Here is a 17,834-nt window from a genome sequence, read left to right as displayed (position 1 = left end):
AAGAGGATGAGTCCAGACTCTTGTCTGAAGACCTGCTTTGCACCTTGCAGTGCTATTTTAAGTGCCAGCATCCAAAGTTGCAAAACAGGCGTCAGCCACTTAGGAGGGCCCCCGGGGAACACAGCTGGCTGGTGTTTCCAGGAAGGCCGCAGTGAAGTCTGGGCCGGAGAGTCCACGCCTCCCGGGCAGCCCAGGGCCCTCTCGCACACATGGGAGGTGCCTGGCCTTGGCAGAGCTCCCTGCTTCCTAAACAAGCCCACAGATTCAGAGGGACCCCCGCAGAGACACCAAGACACTGTTCCATGGAGTCAGAGCTGGTGACAAAGTTCTCAGGGAAAAGAAACACAGAGCGGGGACTGGAGCAGCCGACACGGGGATGTCCCCACAGCCCCCCCAAACCCTCTGGAAGCAGCGGTGCTGGTGCGGCTCAGCGGCGAGCACAGATCCTGGAGGGCCGGGTGCCATCTGGGACAGAGGCAGCATTGGGAACAATGGGGTCCACAATAAATGGCACTGGGGGAACCCAGTGGCCCTGTGGACAAGAGACGACCGCTCCAAACGGATTAGACAGGAAACAAGAAATGAAGCCGCAGGAACAGGAGAAAACACGATGGGGCCTCTTCACCCTCTGGGTGGGGAAAGGTGCTCCAGCCTGAGGCACAGTCCAGAGGGAGGAAAGGAAAACGATGGATAAATTAACTATGTTAATAAATGCTTTAATTGCTGGGCAAAACCCACAAAGCAGCAGCCCGTGGCTTAGGTGGGGGAGAATTCTTGCTGGCCAAGCTGGCCGGGGACAAAGGCTCAAGTCCCGGGCATCTAACGTCCCTTCCGAGTTGAGGGAAAGGAGATCAAACTCTGGAAAAACAGGGGGGAGACACGAACAATTCACAAACAAGGTGTAAAGTGGCCCCCAAACACATAGAAAGTACCTAAAGTCACTTATCCTTGGAGAAATGCAAATTGAAGTAAGGTGAGATCCCACTCCTCGCCCGACAGGCTGGCAATAATGGGGTGCAGCCGCAGGGAAGCCCCGGGCTCGCAGGGCGGGGTCCTCTGGTGGCTGTGGTGGACGGGCGGCACCCGTGTCCACCCCAGGGTGCAGCGCAGCTGGCGGCAGCTTCCTCAGGCACAGTGGGAGAGAAACCCCGGTGCTTCCAGGCTGGACCCCAAGGGAAGGAAGCCTCCGGGTCCGGGGCCAGCTGGTGCACCAGGGCCGCGGGTTTCAGAGGGCTGGCAGGCACAGGGGAGGGTCTGCTGCCTCGGCTAGCCTCTCCATCAGCCAGAATCAGCCCCACGAAGAGGGTGGCGAAAGCCGTGAACCGGTGCATGGAACCAGGATCTGTACCCACGTGGCAGGAAAGGACCAGATTGATCTCAGAAACAGGCCTTCGCCACTTCTGCAGGGGGCTCCCCGGCGAGCACTTGTGCTAAATTCTGGAAACAAAATTTTTAAGATTTTATTTATTTATTTGAGAGACAGAAAGAGTGAGCGCATGAGTGGGAGGAGGGGTAGGCTGAGAGGGAGAAGCAGGCTCCCCCCTGAGCAGGGAGCCCCACGCTGGGCTCCATCCCAGGACCCAGAGATCATGACCTGAGCCATAGGCAGATGCTTAACCGACTAAGCCGCCCAGGTGACCCTGAAAAAAAATTTTTTTAAAAGCAATTCTCCCCCAAAGTAGATTGAAGGGCTTGCAGAACACCGACCCCTCCCAAACACAGAATGGCCTATGGTACCCTCACCCGGTTGGTTCCCACATCCCACCCTGGAAGACTGCTCCAGGATGGAGCACCTGCTGGTTGGAGGCCCACTGATGTGCCCCATCGGGGGTCATTGGGCACCAGGACTGTGGGGCGGGGTCCGAGGTGAGCAGCGGAGTAAAGAGAGGCCCCAGGATGGTATGGCAGAGCTGACGCCCTCCTGTGCACAATGGACGGGACCCTGGAGCCTCTGATCCAGGGGAGCCGTGAGAGAGCCCGCCTTCCTCCTTTCTCTGCCGCCCCTGCTGGGGATGCCTGCGCTCCACACACCCGCCCTGGGGCTGCCACTGCCCACCTTCCTGCCTCCCCTTTTCTGTCCACGTCAGTCCTTCCCGGGGTACCCAGCTGCTGCCAGGACACCCGTCTGGGAGACAGGCCTTGGGGCTTGCTGCCCAGTGGCCCCTGGTGGATGACAGCAGGGTGTGAAGGCAAAGACTGTGTCGGGAGGGCCCAGCCTGAGTGTCCACACACTTTTCCTTACACGTCTGCTCATAAGGCCCATTTCCCTAACTTGGTCTTCAGGAAAGGGGGCTTTCTGATAGGTCTGCACACAGACTGTCATCGAATGGGTTGCTTTCTATTACTCTGATTTGGACAGTGAGGTCCCCCCTGCTCAGGGCCCAGATGAGCCCCAGACGTTGGTCAGGAGGGGACAGGGTGGTGGCGGGTAAGGCAGCTCCCAGGAGACCGGACTGTGCAGGTGTCCTCATGGCTGCACGAGCTGGAGGCCCGGGGAGGCACAGCCCTCGCAAACCTCACGGTGCCCACTGTGGAGGGGGGATGATGCCCCCTCAGGCAAGGCCCCAGGGGTGGCTCTGCAACAGCTTAATAACAAGGCGCTGCCTCCTGGACCCAGGGGCCCCAAAACTATGCAACCACGTCCACAGCTCTGGGGCAACGAAGACACGTGTGCAGTCAGGGCGAGTCTGTCCCATGAAATGGAATCGGGGAGAGAAATGAGCATTTCTAAGTAGACATGTTGCACAGTGACATGGTGTGTGAACTAATGATCAAAGGTCATCCTCCGACGTTTGTCCGCTCCAGCCCATCTCTGAAGGTTATCTGTCCGAGTCGACCAAACCTAAACATGCCTTTGTGTCGAGACAATGGGCGCTCACCTTACCTGCCTTCTGGGGCCCCTAATCTCTGAGTTTCTATTCCTTTATCTCTAGAATGTGGATGGGGATAGTTCCTCCATCATAGAATGACTATCAGGATTCATTACAAATGCGTTTAAACACAGAGAAGAATACCCCGTGCATGGCTATGTCCCACACGTTGGCCTTTATCAGTTTTACTACCGTTGTTCATACATGTCAGTAACTCCCGAGCTGGAGTCTGCAGCCCTGATTTCTCCCCAGGGCCCCGCACTCCCCTCCACACCATCCCTGTAAACAGAAGTGCCACCACCAGCTGTGTAGGCAGAAAGAAAGCTAAGAGTCGCTTGCGACTCTCCCCTCACCCTCACCCCCATTTCCAGTCCCTGGCTGGGGTCTGGCAGGAGGGTCACGTGATCTGCCTAGCGATTAGCTGGATATTCCTTTGGAATAAAATTCCAAGTCCTTACCGTGCCCGCCGGAACCCCCTCTGCAAGCCGTTCCACCTCTGTCCATGCCACCTTTCCCAGTGTGTGGCAGCCTCAGAGCCCCTCCCCGCTCATCGGACATGCTGTGGGGGTTCGCTGGCACCCCCTCCACTGCCCCCATTCTGGATCAAATGAGAACACAGACGCGAGCTAAGCTGGACACCCGGGTGGCTGCCCTGGGCACTGGTGCACACGGTTGCAGCCCAGTGTGGGGCACTAGAGGGTGAGCTGCGTCCTAGCACCAGGGGAATGGGCATTTGCAACTCATGCAAACAAGATGCCAGCTGGACTGACAGCTTCTCTGAAAATCCAGCCACTCATGGGACACACGTCTGTCCACGCCAGAGTGCTCAGCCTCAGAGTCCCACCTTGTGCTGGGGGAGGAGCGGTTCTGCAAGCCGACTGGGGCCGCTTGCCATTCTTCCTGTGGCAGGTGGCATGATTCAAGGGGGTCCCTGGGAAAGCCACCAAGAGCATGCGTCCTGAGTTTCCTAGAGAAGAGCCCCCACTTCTGTGTGCCTCGCCTTGTGGGGCCTTGTGACCCTGGTGTGGACAGCTCTCAGCTTGCAGGCTGTCAGCAGGGGAGGCAGGGAAGGCAGCCCCAGGGAAGCCCCCTGCCTCCTGGCCCCTTTCCTATTAGAATTTAAATGAGGGTCCTTCAGTTTGATGGATGGTTTGTGGCTGTCGCTGGACCAAGAGCACAAAGGCCCTGAGTCCCCAAGGCCTCAGCTGCTCCATCTGGCCTGACTCTGGGGGAGGCCCGGCGCTCCAGCTGCTGTCTTTGTTGCCTTTGTCCTCCTCTAAGACCCAGGCTGTGGGGTCTCACCCTACAGGCCTGACAGTGACCCTGGGGGCTGGCCAGGTGCTGGGCTGGATGGCCTTTTAGAGTGCCCATGGCCTGCTGTTGAGGAACCTCAGAGTCCCCTGGGCATGGGCTTTGGGACTGTAGGTGGCCCAGGCTCAGACCCAAACACAGGCTGCTGTCCCTGGAGCAAGTCTCCACGTGTCCTGCTGGCCTTCTAGAACCTTCCGGTGGCCTCTCTTCCTGCCATCTTGGTGCTTCACCCTGGTTTGTCTTGGCTGACTCCCCTGCCTGTCACGACACCCAGCCCCCTCCTACCCACAAGCCCTCTGCAGTGCCCATCCCATCAGGTTTTCTTCCTGCCCTGGGGCTGAGCCTAACTTGAGGGCTCCATAGTCCTACCTGAGGCTGTTGGGGAAAGAGTCACTCCATCACTGTTCCCAAATGTCCCTCTCAGCCATACTTCGCTGCATGGACTGCCCCTGCTGTCCAGCCAGCCCTTGCTTATATTCCTGCACTTTCTGGGTCCCCCTCTTCTCTCCCTAGGAATGTATATCCCCCTCTATTTCCATGTTCAGTTGAAGGCTGGCCTTCTCCAGAAGTACCTCTGGCTGTCTGGTCCCATGCAGGCAAACATTTGCTACAGAACTTAATCAGTCTCTGAGTGGTTGCTTGTCTGAGGGCCTGTCATATGCTGGGGCAGAATGGTGAATGAAGCCAGATGGACCTGCACTCTAGGGAGGGAGTGGGCCAAGGAGGCACATCTCTGGTGGAGCAGGTTCTGGTCATACACCTTTGTCCTTAGTGTCATGTAACTGCCAGGGGCCACCTGCTGCTGTCACACCTCCTCCCAGGTGGGCACTGTCTTCCACTTCTGGGGCAGAAACCCTTACACACTCTTCCTCACGTAACTTTAGTCCCTGGCCTGACACTGTGGTCATGGGAGGTCTTCTATGACCTACTCCAACTGGACACACAGAGATGCTTCTAAGACTTTCCATTGGTCCCATGTCTCTCGAGTTGTTCACCACTGAGTTTGTGGCAATAGAAAACTACTACAGTAGGGTAGAACAATTGGAAAGAATTAAAGATAAAAGGGTAGCAATTGATGCAAGTAGAATATGTGGCAATAATAAACTCCAGGAAAAACAGTAAGTTGTACAAGGAAGGAAATATACACTATCTGTTCGCTAGGATGGGCGATATTTGGCCACAATGGCATAAATATTGACTATTCATTCAAATAAGAGTTTTCTTTATATTGAGTGTGTAGGCAAGGACAGGTGAGGGCTTATAGCAGAGCTAATCCTCATCTAGCATAATGGAAGTTAGTGAATAATGTCTAAAAGTGACCAGTTAAGAGGTAGTAGAGGATAGCAGATATTTTCACAGCATATGCGAATGCTCTTAATGCCATTGAATTTCACACTTAAGAATGAATGACATGGGGGCGCCTGGGTGGCTCAGTTGGTTAAGCGACTGCCTTCGGCTCAGGTCATGATCCTGGAGTCCCGGGATCGAGTCCCGCATCGGGCTCCCTGCTCGGCAGGGAGCCTGCTTCTGCCTCTGACCCTCCCCCCTCTCATGTGCTCTCTCTCTCTCATTCTCTCTGTCTCAAATAAATAAATAAATAAAATCTTTAAAAAAAAAAAAAAAAAAAGAATGAATGACATGGTGCACCTTATGTTATGTGTGTTTTACCAGAATTTAAAAATTTTGAAGAAATAAATAACAAATAAAATTGTGTGCATCTAGAAAGTATTACTGAAGCCTCTGTGCACAAGGCAGATGAGGCCCCAGCCTGAGGAGACTACCTGGAGATGCAGAAATAAATGTCAAGTTGCACATTACCCTGCTGGGGATGGACAGTGCAGGGAAGAATAAAGGAGGGAGGGGCTGGTAGTACTGGTGTGTGTAGGGAGAGTGGTGGTGTAAACAGGGAGGAAAGTGTGTAGGGAGAGTGCTGGTGTAAACAGGGAGGAAAGTGAAGCCTCCTTGCCAGAATGCGCTGAGACCTCATACGGGGACAGCCATGTGCATATTCAAGAGAGGATGATTGTAGGGAGTGAGAACAGCATGTGCAATGGTCCCGGGGTACAGCAGGCCCAGAGTGTGCAGCCTGCAAGTAGGCCAATGGGGCCAGACTTAGGGGGTGGCCAGGAGAGTTGGCAGAGGTAAGGTCAGGAAGGTGGCAAGGGCTCAGGTGATGGGGGGTTATTTAGTCACGGGAGGGTCTGAACAGAAGGTGATGGTATTTGGGTGCAACAATTCTGGCTGCTGGAATATCTACCCAGGGTTGGGGCATTGCTGGAGGCTGGACGGCCGAGATCTATGTGCCCGAGGACCTGGTGTGTGGTGAGGACCTGGGCCCAGTGTGTAGATGGCTGTCTTCCCCTGCATCTTCACATGGTGGAGAGCAGGGAGAGTGAGAAGCAAACTGTCCCTGCTCCCTTCTGACAAGGGCATGAGTCCCACTCCTCAGGACTGCACCCTCATACCTGCTCACCCCAAAGGCCCCGCCTCTTAATGCTGGGGGTCAGGGCTCCCATGTAAGAATCGGGGCGGACACAGACATTCTGTCCATGCAGATAGCCATGCAGACGGAGTGTGAGTGACCTGAACCGCCAAGGATGTTAGGGAAGGTCATCGGAAAGACGTGACTACCAGTTGACCTGTGACCTGGGCACGAGATCCCAGCCGGGAGCTCCCGAGAGGGCTGTGAGCATCCGATGTCACGTGTCCCCCTTCCAAGGATCGGCAGGGGGGGCTGTGGGGACAGCAGACCTCAGAGGTCGCTGGGTCTTGCATCTCTCGTGATGGGTAGGTCACGTGGTCACTCGACGTCTGGATCCAGCTTTCACCCCCTACCATGGCCCTATGGAGAGGCAGGGGCCGAATCTCCCAGGATAGTGGGTATCTCACTGGGGCTCTTCCACCGGGCACACCAGGGGCTCCATACAGCATCCCTGTCTGACACGGGCTCTTCAGATACAGTCTTCTGAGTCATCGTGCAGAGGCCTGGAAGGCAGCCCAGACTTGCCACAGACCTGATTCTGGGAGCCCGTTTGAAACGGTATACCCTAAATAGAGTGCATCAACCCTCCTGATTCTGACAAGGCCCAGCGAACGTCGTGCCACCTCCTTTGTGGTGTGTGGTGCAAACAGCAGCTGTGGGGCGGCCACCCCCGGGCCACAGGGTGTCCACACGCTGCACTGCGAGGGCTGAGTCCTTGGTTTTGTGGGTTTATCTCCCCCTGCCAGCATCAGTGTGTCCTCCACGGGGGTGAGGGCATTCATTACTGCCCACCACCAGCCCCGATCACCATGATGCCATCAGCAGACTTCTTTTTTTTTTAATGTTTTATTTATTTATTCATGAGAGTCAGAGAGAGAGAGAGAGAGAGAGAGAGAGAGGCAGAGGCAGAGGAAGAAGCAGGCTCCCCGTCCGGCAGGGAGCCCGATGCGGCACTTGATCCCAGGCTCCTGGGATCATGACCTGAGCCAAAGGCAGACGCTTAACCATCTGAGCCACCCAGGCGCCCCGCCATCAGCAGATTTAACTGGCCTTTTGTTCTATGGGATGACCTGAGGTCCTGAGGTCTGCATTTTGACAACAGGGGGCAGTAACAAATCCTGAGGCCGGCGGGTGGCTGCGTACTGCTGTCCCTGCCAGGTAGAGGCGGCCACCACCACCCCCCCACCACCACCACTGTGGTCAGCTCCTGTGAGCGTTTGTCAGACAAGAGGTTCCTGTATTGGGGGCACCTGGGGGGGCTCAGTCGTTTGAGCATCTGCCTTTGGCTCGGGTCATGATCTCAGGGTCCCGGGATCGGGCTCCGTGTCGGGCTCCCTGCTCAGAGGGGAGCCTGCTTCTCTCCTTCCCTCTGCCCCTCCCGCTCCTGCTTGTTCTCTCTCTCAAATAAATAAATAATCTTTAAAAAAAGAAGTTCCTGTGTTGCATGACACAGACCATGTCTGGCAGACCGGTCTGACTGTGTTGACAATAATCCGCTGTCATTCTCCCAAATCCGTCTGTTTCCTTCACAGTCCAAGTGGAAGGAAGAGGAAGATGGAAACATGGTCTGCGGTATTGGTGCAAGTTTGTACCGGAATGCTCCTCCCCGGTGTCCCCAGAGCAGGGGACACCGGCTCCAGTCCTGACTCCAGTCCCAGGTGAGACGCAGGAGCATCAAGACCAGGGGCTGTGTGACACCTACTCTGTCCTTGCAGCCCCTCAGCAGGACATGTGGACTCCTTTCATCCTGGGGCTCCGTGTGTGTGTGTGTGTGTGTGTGTGTGTGGCTCAGTTCTGGGACCCAGGGCAGGGTCATGAGTCTCCACCGTGCTGACCTGAGTCACTTCTCTGATCATTAGACCTGCAGCTGTTCCCGTGCACTCACAGGATCCATGACAACGCGGGTAGGCTGTCTATTCCCATCCCAGGGACACCGTGAGCTATCAGCTGCTGCCCACGGTGCTGCAGGGAAACTGTATTGGCTCTGCTCGGGCCATTTCCCACTGAGGCAATGACAGTCACCTTGTGGCTGGGAGTGCCTCCTGGCTTCTGACACTCAGGGTCACATCATGGCGTTGAGGCAGGGAGTCAGCCAAGGTGGGAGCATCTCTTACCATCATGCTCGTTCCTGGTCCTCCCCCATCAACATATTTCCTGATGCCTGCTTCCTGCAAAGAGACACCATTCGGGGTGGACAAACAGGTCCATGGATCTGGAGATAATGAGAGTTGGTGAGGGTGAGGCTTGAGAAGGGTCACCTCCTCCCCTGGTTGTCTCCCTGGCCGAGGTCCTCATAGGGGGGTCCTCGGGCACAGGCACACCTTCTCAGGTGGTGATAAAGCACCGCTTCTGGGGAGAGGGTGGTTCCGGGGATTTAGTGCTCAGATTCAATAAAATCCACTCCAATTCCCATGGTCTCACTCTTTCCAAATGAATGCCCTTTTACTGAAGGGACTCGGAAAAACATTGACTTTTACTTCAGCTGTAACTCTTTAGACTGCAAGATTAAATTTGAGGTCCTCTTTTTATTTATTTATTTTTCTTATACTTGCTAAAGTTTACGAAATACTGTTTGTTTTTTTAATTTAAATTCTAGTTAGGTAGCATACAGTGCAATGTTGGTTTCTGGAGTGGAATTCAGGGATTCATCACTTACACACAATATCCAGTGCTCATCACAACAGGTGCCCTCCTTAATCTCCATCCCCCATCCAGCCCATCCCCCATCTCCCTCCATCCACCCTCCGTCTGTTCTCTATCGTTAAGAGTCTCCTATGGTCGGCTTCCTTCTCTTTCTCTTTTTTTTCCTTCTCCTATGTTGATCTGTTTTGTTTCTTACACTCCATATATGAGTGAGATAATATGATCATTGTCTTTCTCTGACTAATGTATTTCACTTAGCATAATACCCTCTAGTTCCATCGAGCCCCAATTCAGGCTTTGTGTTCAACTCAGAGTCTGCTTGCCCCTCTCCCTCTGCTCCTCCTCCCACCCAGGGGCACATGCTTTCTCTCTCAAATAACTAAATAACTAAATAAATAAAATCTTAAAAAAAAAACCCCTCTAGCTCCAACCACATCATTGCAAATGGCAAGATTTCATTCTTTCTGATGGCTGAGTAATATTCCATGTAAATATATATACACCACATCTTCTTTATCCATTTGAGGTCCTCTTTAAAAAAAAAAAAAATTGCCCTGGGGCGCCTGGGTGGCTCAGTTGTTGAGCAACAGCCTTCGGCTCAGGTCATGGTCCCAGAGTCCTGGGATCGAGCCCCTCATTGGGCTCCCTGCTCGGTGGGGAGCCTGCTTCTCCCTCTCCCGCTCCCCTGCTTGTGTTCCCTCTCTTGCTGTGTCTCTTTCTGTCAAATAAATAAATAAAATCTTTTAAAAAAATTTAAAAATTTAAAAAAAATTTAAAAATATTGCCCTGAAAGCTACAAGAGATTTTTTTTTTTTTTCCCAAAAGAGCCATAGATGGACGCCTGGGTGGCTCAGTTGGTTAAGCAACTGCCTTAGGCTCAGGTCATGATCCTGGAGTCCCGGGATTAAGTCCCGCATCGGGCTCCCTGCTCGGCAGGGTGTCTGCTTCTCCCTCTAACCCTCCCCGCTCTCATGTACTCTCTCTCTCTCTCTCTCTCTCATTCTCGCTCTCGCAAATAAATAAATAAATCTTAAAAAAAAAAAAAAGAGCCATAGAAGCCCTCTGTTTCTCTGGCTATGCTTTGAGCTGAGAATGAGGCCACAGCTTGTCACTTCCTCGCTGTCAACCCCCAGTGTACTCAGGAGTATCTCACCACTTCCATCGTAACATTCTGCTGCAAGAGCCCCTTCACAAACAATTAGAGGTGATAATTTTATTAGTAACTATATTCATGGACTATCTTTATCCTGCTTTTTAAAAAAAGGTTTATTTATTTATTTATTTGAGGGGAGAGAAGCAGAGGCAGAGGGAGAGGGAGAATCTCAAGCAGGATCCCTGCGGAGCACAGAGCCTGACTCGGAGTTTGACCTCACATCCCTGAGATCATGAGGTGAGCCAAAACCAAGACTCGGATGCCCAAACGACTGAGCCACCCAGGCGCCCCCTGTATCCTGCTTTATACTGGTCATAAGGTCATTACTGACATCAAACTTAACCTGACCTGATAACCAATCCCAGATTCCTATTTTTAAGGTTCTACATTCCTGGAAACACTGCTGGTACGTGGGAAGGTCAGAAGGGGGTAGTTGGTCAGAAAAACTGAATTCACGTTAGGTATTTTGGGTAGAAAGAGATATATTGTAGGGAATTCCAGGCTTGCACAAACATTGAGAAATTTGGAAATTGCAGGGGAGGAAGGTCACTTTCAGAAAGAGCAGGGGGGCCATATCAGCGACCCCAGGTGACTGCAGCCCTGAAGTAGCTAGAGACTGCCCAGTGACCTCAGCCACCTGCAGCACCCAAGGAGAGTCTCAGGCTGACCCTGGAAGCCAAGGGAAGCTACCACCACCAACTGCAATGGCCCCCGTGCAGCTTCCATGGAAAGGAAGGTCTGTTCCTTCCCTCTGCATTCCAAATCTTGCTCAAGTGTCTCTCACTGTCAGAGTGTACACTTAAGGGACCCTGGGAGCCCTGCTACTAGCTTCCTCTACTGGGACACAGAAGAGAATGCAGAGGGGAGAGGGATAATCCTGAATTAATAACAATCTGGTGCTAAATGCTTGTCTTCATTTCTAAATATATGAGTATTTTCTGCTTATCTTTTCTCTATCAGATTCTAGTTTAATTCCACTGTGGTCAGAGAACAGACCCTACACACTTTCAATCCTTTCCAATTTTTTAAAGACTTGCTTTACGGGCCAGGATAGTTTTTGTAAATGATCCACGTGCTTAAAAAAAACAAAGGTGCTATGTAGTTGTTAGGTGTAGTGTTCTATATACACCCATTAGGTCAAGATTATTGTTTGCTTTGTTCATATAATCTATGTGCTTACTCATACCTTCTCTACTTGTCGTATCAGTTACTGACAGTTTTATGTTAAAAAGTCCCACTACGATTGGGGATTATTCGCCTCTCTTTGAAGTACCGTGAATTTCTGTTTTACGTATTTTGAGGCCATGTTATTAGGTGCATACAATTTAGAATTCATACCTTCCTGGTGAAATAGTCCTGTTTTCATTATGAAGTGACCTCCTTATCTCTAGTAATGCTTTTTGCCTTACAGTTTACTTCTTTCTCTTTTTTTTTTAAAGATTTTTTTTTTTTATTTGACACAGAGAGACACAGCGAGAGAGGGAACACAAGCAGGGGAAGTGGGAGAGGGAGAAGCAGGCTCCCCGCGGAGCAGGGAGCCCGATGCGGGGCTTGATCCCAGGACCTGGAACCATGACCTGAGCCGAAGGCAGACGCTCAATGACTGAGCCACCCAGGCGCCCCCAGTTTACTTCTTTCTGATATTGATGTAGGGATCCCTTCTTTCTTTTGGTTGACATTTACATGGTATTTGCTTTCCCATCATTTATTTTCAGTCTTCTACATCTTTATGATTTAGATATGTTTCCTGTACACATCATGGAGTTGAGTTTTATTTATTTTTATCCTATCTAACAATCTTTGTCTTTCAGGTGGAATATTTATTCCATTTATGTCTAATATAGTTACAGATGTACCGGGGGCTAAAACACCACCTTATTACATGAGTTCTATTTATCCTGACTGTTCCATGTTTTTTTTTTCTACCCAATATTGCTTTCTATTGAATTGATTGAATCTTTTCTATTATTCCACATTTTCCCTTCTGCTAGTCTGTAACGTATATAGAATGTTGCAATGGCTTATCAAAGATTCAGACATGGTACCAGATTGGAGGGAAACACCTTACAAGGTTGGGTACTCTCTCAGAATGCCACCTGCCTAGCATTGATATATGCTGCTGTTCCTAGTGGTGGCAGCTTCTTGGAGCAGAGGCAGAAGCCCCTTTGGTGGCCAGGAATCTATGAGGATTGGGAATTGTTTCTAGAACAATGATTCCTGAGGAATTTTTGTGGGTTTTTTAAACAACTGCTTCTCTGCTCAAATTACCAGGAGTGGATTTTGTTGTCTGCAATTAAGAACCCCAATCAACACAGACTTCAATCCTTTATTTTTATTTTTGAACATTCTAAGTGCTCTTTGTCAGACTACTCTACAAAGTTAATTTTATATGATTATATAACTGATAAATAATATCCAGAATATATAAATAACTCTCACAACTCAACCACAAACAGATAATACTATTTTTAAATGGGCAGAGGACTTGAATAGGCATTTCTCCAAAGATATATGAATGGCTAATAAGCACATGGAAAGATGCCCAACATCACTAATGACCAGGGAAATGCAAATGAGACATCACCTCACACCAATTATGACACCCATCTGATGACTGCTATCAGAAAAACCCAAAAGCTAACAAGTGATGGTGAGGATGTGGAAAAATTGGGATGCCGTGCACTGTCAGTGGGAATGTAAGTTGGTGCAGATGCTGTGGAAACATGATCTGAATCCCACGGCTGGGTATTTATGCCAAAGAATTGAAAGCAGCGACTTGAGTGGTTGCTTGCACACCCATGTTCATAGCAGCTGACATGTGGAAGCAGCCCAAGTGTCATCAACAGACAAGGGGATAAACGTGGTCCATCCACACACCGGACCGTCACTCAGCCTGAACACGGAGGGACACACTGACACCTGCCAGAGCGTGGATGGACCTGGGGGACGTGATGCTGAGTGAGATAGGCCAGACACAGAGGGACAAATACTGCATGATTCCCCCCACATGAGGTCCTTAGAGTCTCCAGATTCACAGGGAACAGAGTGGACGGTGGGCGCCGGGGGAGGGGCAGGGGTCAGTGACTCAGGGGGACAGAGAGTGGATGGTGGGCTCTGGGCACTGGGGGAGGGATGGGGGTCGGTGACTCAGGGGGACAGAGAGTGGATGGTGGGCACCGGGGGAGGGATGGGGGTCGGTGTCTCAGGGGGACAGAGAGTGGACGGTGGGCACTGGGGCCAGGGGAGAGATGGGGGTCGGTGTCTTGGGGACAGAGAGTGGACGGTGGGCGCCGGGGGAGGACGGGGGTTGGTGACTCAGGGGGACAGAGAGTGGATGGTGGGCACCAGGAGAGGGATGGGGGTCAGTGACTCAGGGGGACAGAGAGTGGACGGTGGGCACCAGGGGAGGGGTGGGGGTCGGTGACTCAGGGGAACAGAGAATGGACGGTGGGCACCAGGGGAGGGGTGGGGGTCAGTGACTCAGGGGAACAGAGAGTGGACAGTGGGCGCCGGGGGAAGGGTGGGGGTCGGTGACTCAGGGGGACAGAGTCTCAGTTTGGGAAGATGGAAAGTTCTGGAGATGGATGGTGGGGACGGCTGCACAACATGAATGTGCTTAGTGTCCCTGAGCTATGGGTTTAGAGATGGTGAAGATGTTAAATTTTATACTTTGTATATTTTACCAAAATTTAAAAAAATTAATTTATCTGGAGTGCATTTGTGCTGTGACCACTGGCTCTGTTTCCATCACTTGTATTTTGGTTATATCTCCATCAAGCTGTGAAATCCTTTCAAAAATAAAGAATTTTAAAGCATGATTGTGTGTGAAAGAAGCCAGACACAAAAGACTGCACCCAGTTTGATTTCATTTATGTGAAATTTGAGCACAGGCAAGGCATGTGGGGCACTGGAAGTCAGAGCGGTGAGCGAGGGTCTCTGTGAGGGGCCCGTGGGAGCATCCCGGGCTGACAGCAGTGCGCCCGATCGCCCCCAAGGTGGAGTGTTGGTCACACACACGTGTGCGTTCATCAAAACACATGAAATCGTGCTTGCTGTAAACTTCACATTTCAGAAATACATTTTTTTCTCTCAATTTAAGAAAAATGTGTGAGCTAAATGGGGAAGTAGACAAATCTGTATTTGTTACTGGAAATCTTAGCTCACTTCCCTGGGTAAACAATAAAACAAGGGGAAAAACACAGTCACTCTACAGGAGATTTGCATCCCACGATAAAACACACTAGTCCCCAGAAACGACACGGTGGGGACACCCCTCTTTCCAGGTGTAAATACAACATCCAGAAAAACACGCCGTGTGCTGGCCCACGAAGCAAATGTCAACACCATGCACAGTGTGTGCTCGAGAACGTCTCTAGGGAACACCGCGTCTTTGGAAATCGGGAAATGTGCTCAGCCCCAGAGACATGCTGTGGGGCTGGCTCATCCCCACTCCTCCGCCTCGCAGTGGGGGCCGCATGGTCCCTGCTCACCTGCGTGCCCGACTCCGATTCTGCACCTGTCCCGTCCTTCTGCGGTCCCCATGCCTCCCGCCTTCTACCGCAAGCTTTCCAGTCTAACTGCAGAGGACTGCCCACCCAGTGATCTCCCTCCCTCCCTGCAGGGGGGTCTCAGCGTCCCCCAGGTCTTCCTGTGGCCACTCACCATCTCAGGCCTCGCCTCGAGCTACGGTGGGCTCCCTCTCACTGGGGACATCTGCCCACCTCACAGCTGCTTGAAGAGTGAAATGATGTGGGCAAGCCTGTTTTATGAAATTCAGAGATCTGCTCGTATACAAGTCATTGTTCTTAGACCCCGCAAAGGGCAACGTAAGGAGGTGACGTGTCCCCAGGGTCTCGGGGCTTGCACTGGAGTCGGGAGGGCAGCAGGGACCAACCTAAAATCATTCTGATGGAATGATGCAATTGCAAAATAAATCCCACGGATGCCTGGAGGAGAAGTTTGGTGAGCAAGAATGTGTGGGCAGGAGGAGGAACAGCAGGGTCACCAAGGAAGGCTTTACATGACCCACTCACCTTCCTGCGCCCACATCCTCTGGCCATTGGCTGGGACCCCAACACCCACTCAGGCTCAGCTGCGCCCAGGCCCCAGGGCTGGTCCTCCTGGGGGGAGGTGGGGGCTGCAGCTAGGGGTCCCTGGCCACAATACAATGACCGGCCTCATGTCACTCTAGCTGCTGATCCCAGGGCCCCACTGGATACGGGCACATGGTGTGCCACGTGGCCCAGTGGGAGTATCTGGGAGGGCTTCCAGGAGGAGAGGACCTGACGCCTCCTTACCAGCCCAGTGAAAGTCTCCATGAGCGACTTCCCGGCCAGCGGAGTGAGAGGCCCAGGGTGGAGGGTCAGCAGCAGGCACAGCGAAGGGACTGCTGCGGCAGGAGGCTTGGAGGCCGGTCGGTGCTGCTCCCTCTGGGCCTAGAGGGAAGGGGGCAGGGTGAGGCTGGGCCAAGGCTTTGGGGTGCTGTGTGCCTGGGGCCTGTGAGCTGTCCAGCAGGGGAAAGCAGGGGATGTTGGGGGCTGGCAGCCGGGGGCAGCCAGTCAAGGCTCGCTGGAGATTGATTCTGGCTGGTACATCGTGTATCTGGCCCACGTGCTCCCCTGAGCCCTGCAGGCCGCATCGAGGGGTGGGATCCACTGGCCCCCCTTGGGTCTGCATGGACTTCTGAGTGACCTCTGAAGCCAGGACATAAAAGGCAAAATAGTTCCTCTCTCTCTCTTTCCTCGATTTGGAAACCAGACTCCAAGGGCCAAGGAGGCCCGGCGCGTGGGGAAGCCGGTGACAGCCGATGGCCCCAGATAAGCCCTCAGTTGGAAGCTGACAGTGAGCACCAGCCAGAAGGGTGATGATGAACCTTTGGGAGGTTCTGGAGGATTCCAGCCTAGCTCTGTAACCTCCCGGCTGAGGCCCCAGGCATCAGGCACGGCCACCAGCCGTGCTCACCGCACCCTAGCTCCTGACGCACAGGATCCGTGAGCATAACGGTGGTTGTTGATGTCACTAAGTTTTGGGGAGGTTTGTTACACGGCCACAGAGGAGTAGGTGCTGAGAACACGGCAAGCATGGATCCCTCCCGCAAGCCTGGGGCATGAGGGGGCCAGGTCGGGGTCCCTCTGGGTGCCCTGAGCACGTGGCACCCACCTGGCAGACCCGGCGGCATTGGGATTGAGTCGGGCTTCTGTGTGACTATGGTAGTGAGGGACGGGACGGGCTGCCTTGTACACCTGCCCTGAGGGCGAGGGCACTGGGAACCCCGAGAGAGAGGCATTTCTGGGAGCAGAGAGGCCTGTGCCCCAGCGTGAAGACAAAGCAGAATCCCTAAGACTTGGGCAGAAGTCAGGGTCCCAAAAGCAGACAAGACAGATCCCGATGCTCTCCTGCTGTAGATTGAATTTCCCCCCAAAATTCACAGGACAAAGCCCTAGGCCTGCAGTGTGACTGTATTTGGACACGGGGCCTTTGGAGACGATTCAGGTTAAATAAAGTCATGAGGCTGGGGCCCTGGTCCCATAGGACCCCGGTCCTGCAGTGGGAAGGCCCCAGAGCCCGCTGCACCAGCCCCCCGACCTTGAACCCCAGCCTCCAGGACTGGGTGTTGTTTGCACCCCATCTGTGGTGCTCTGTTACCTGCCACCTCCCGTGAGGCCCACGTCCTGGGGACACTTCCCCGCTCCTGGCCCCGCTCCACCCCTCATAGACCACAGAGCCCCAGAAACACTGCTGTGCCCGGTGGTGAGCCAGGGCAGAAACGTCCCGTCTGGGCTGGGCCGGCATCAGGGCTCCGGGGCTCGGGCCCCGGGCCCCACCCTAGCCTCGCCACCTGCACACTCCGTTCTTGTGCTGCCCCCACCTTCTGGGGACAGCAGTGAGGGCAGACCCGCAGCAGCCCCAGACCCCTCCCCAACACGGGGAAAGGCAGTGATTCTCGTCCAGCAAAGCCTTTGCCCTGGAGGCTGCCGTGCAGGGTGCAGCCAAGGGTCCTGGACTAGCTGTGCTGGCCTCTCCTGTGTGGCCAGACCACCGGGCACTGTCCATGGGACAGGCCCAAGAAGGGGACGCTGCCAGGACCCTAACGCCATCCTGCCTGGGCACCTTCCCGAGCAGTCCCTGCACCCCTGTAGCCAGGGGCCACTGCCACAACCGTCCCTCACGGACCGGGGAGGCCAGGAGAGGGAAAGGGGTCCTGCCACTGCTGGGAGGGGAGGCAGGATTTGAACCAGGCGGGTGGAACCCTGACCTGGGGCATCTAACCACTGGACTATCCTGTGAAGACCGTCACACGGAGCGTCCTGTCCTCAGTAAAGCCAGGGAGCTGGAGATGTGCCCCGCGGTGTCCGGGTCCCGGGAGCTTAGCGCC

The sequence above is a fragment of the Mirounga leonina genome, unplaced genomic scaffold (assembly GCF_011800145.1).
Source record: "Mirounga leonina isolate KUSES-001 unplaced genomic scaffold, KU_Mleo_1.0 Mir_166, whole genome shotgun sequence".
Taxonomy (NCBI): Eukaryota; Metazoa; Chordata; class Mammalia; order Carnivora; family Phocidae; genus Mirounga; species Mirounga leonina.
The sequence above is the reverse complement of the archived record's forward strand: the minus strand, read 5'-3'. Positions refer to the sequence as shown.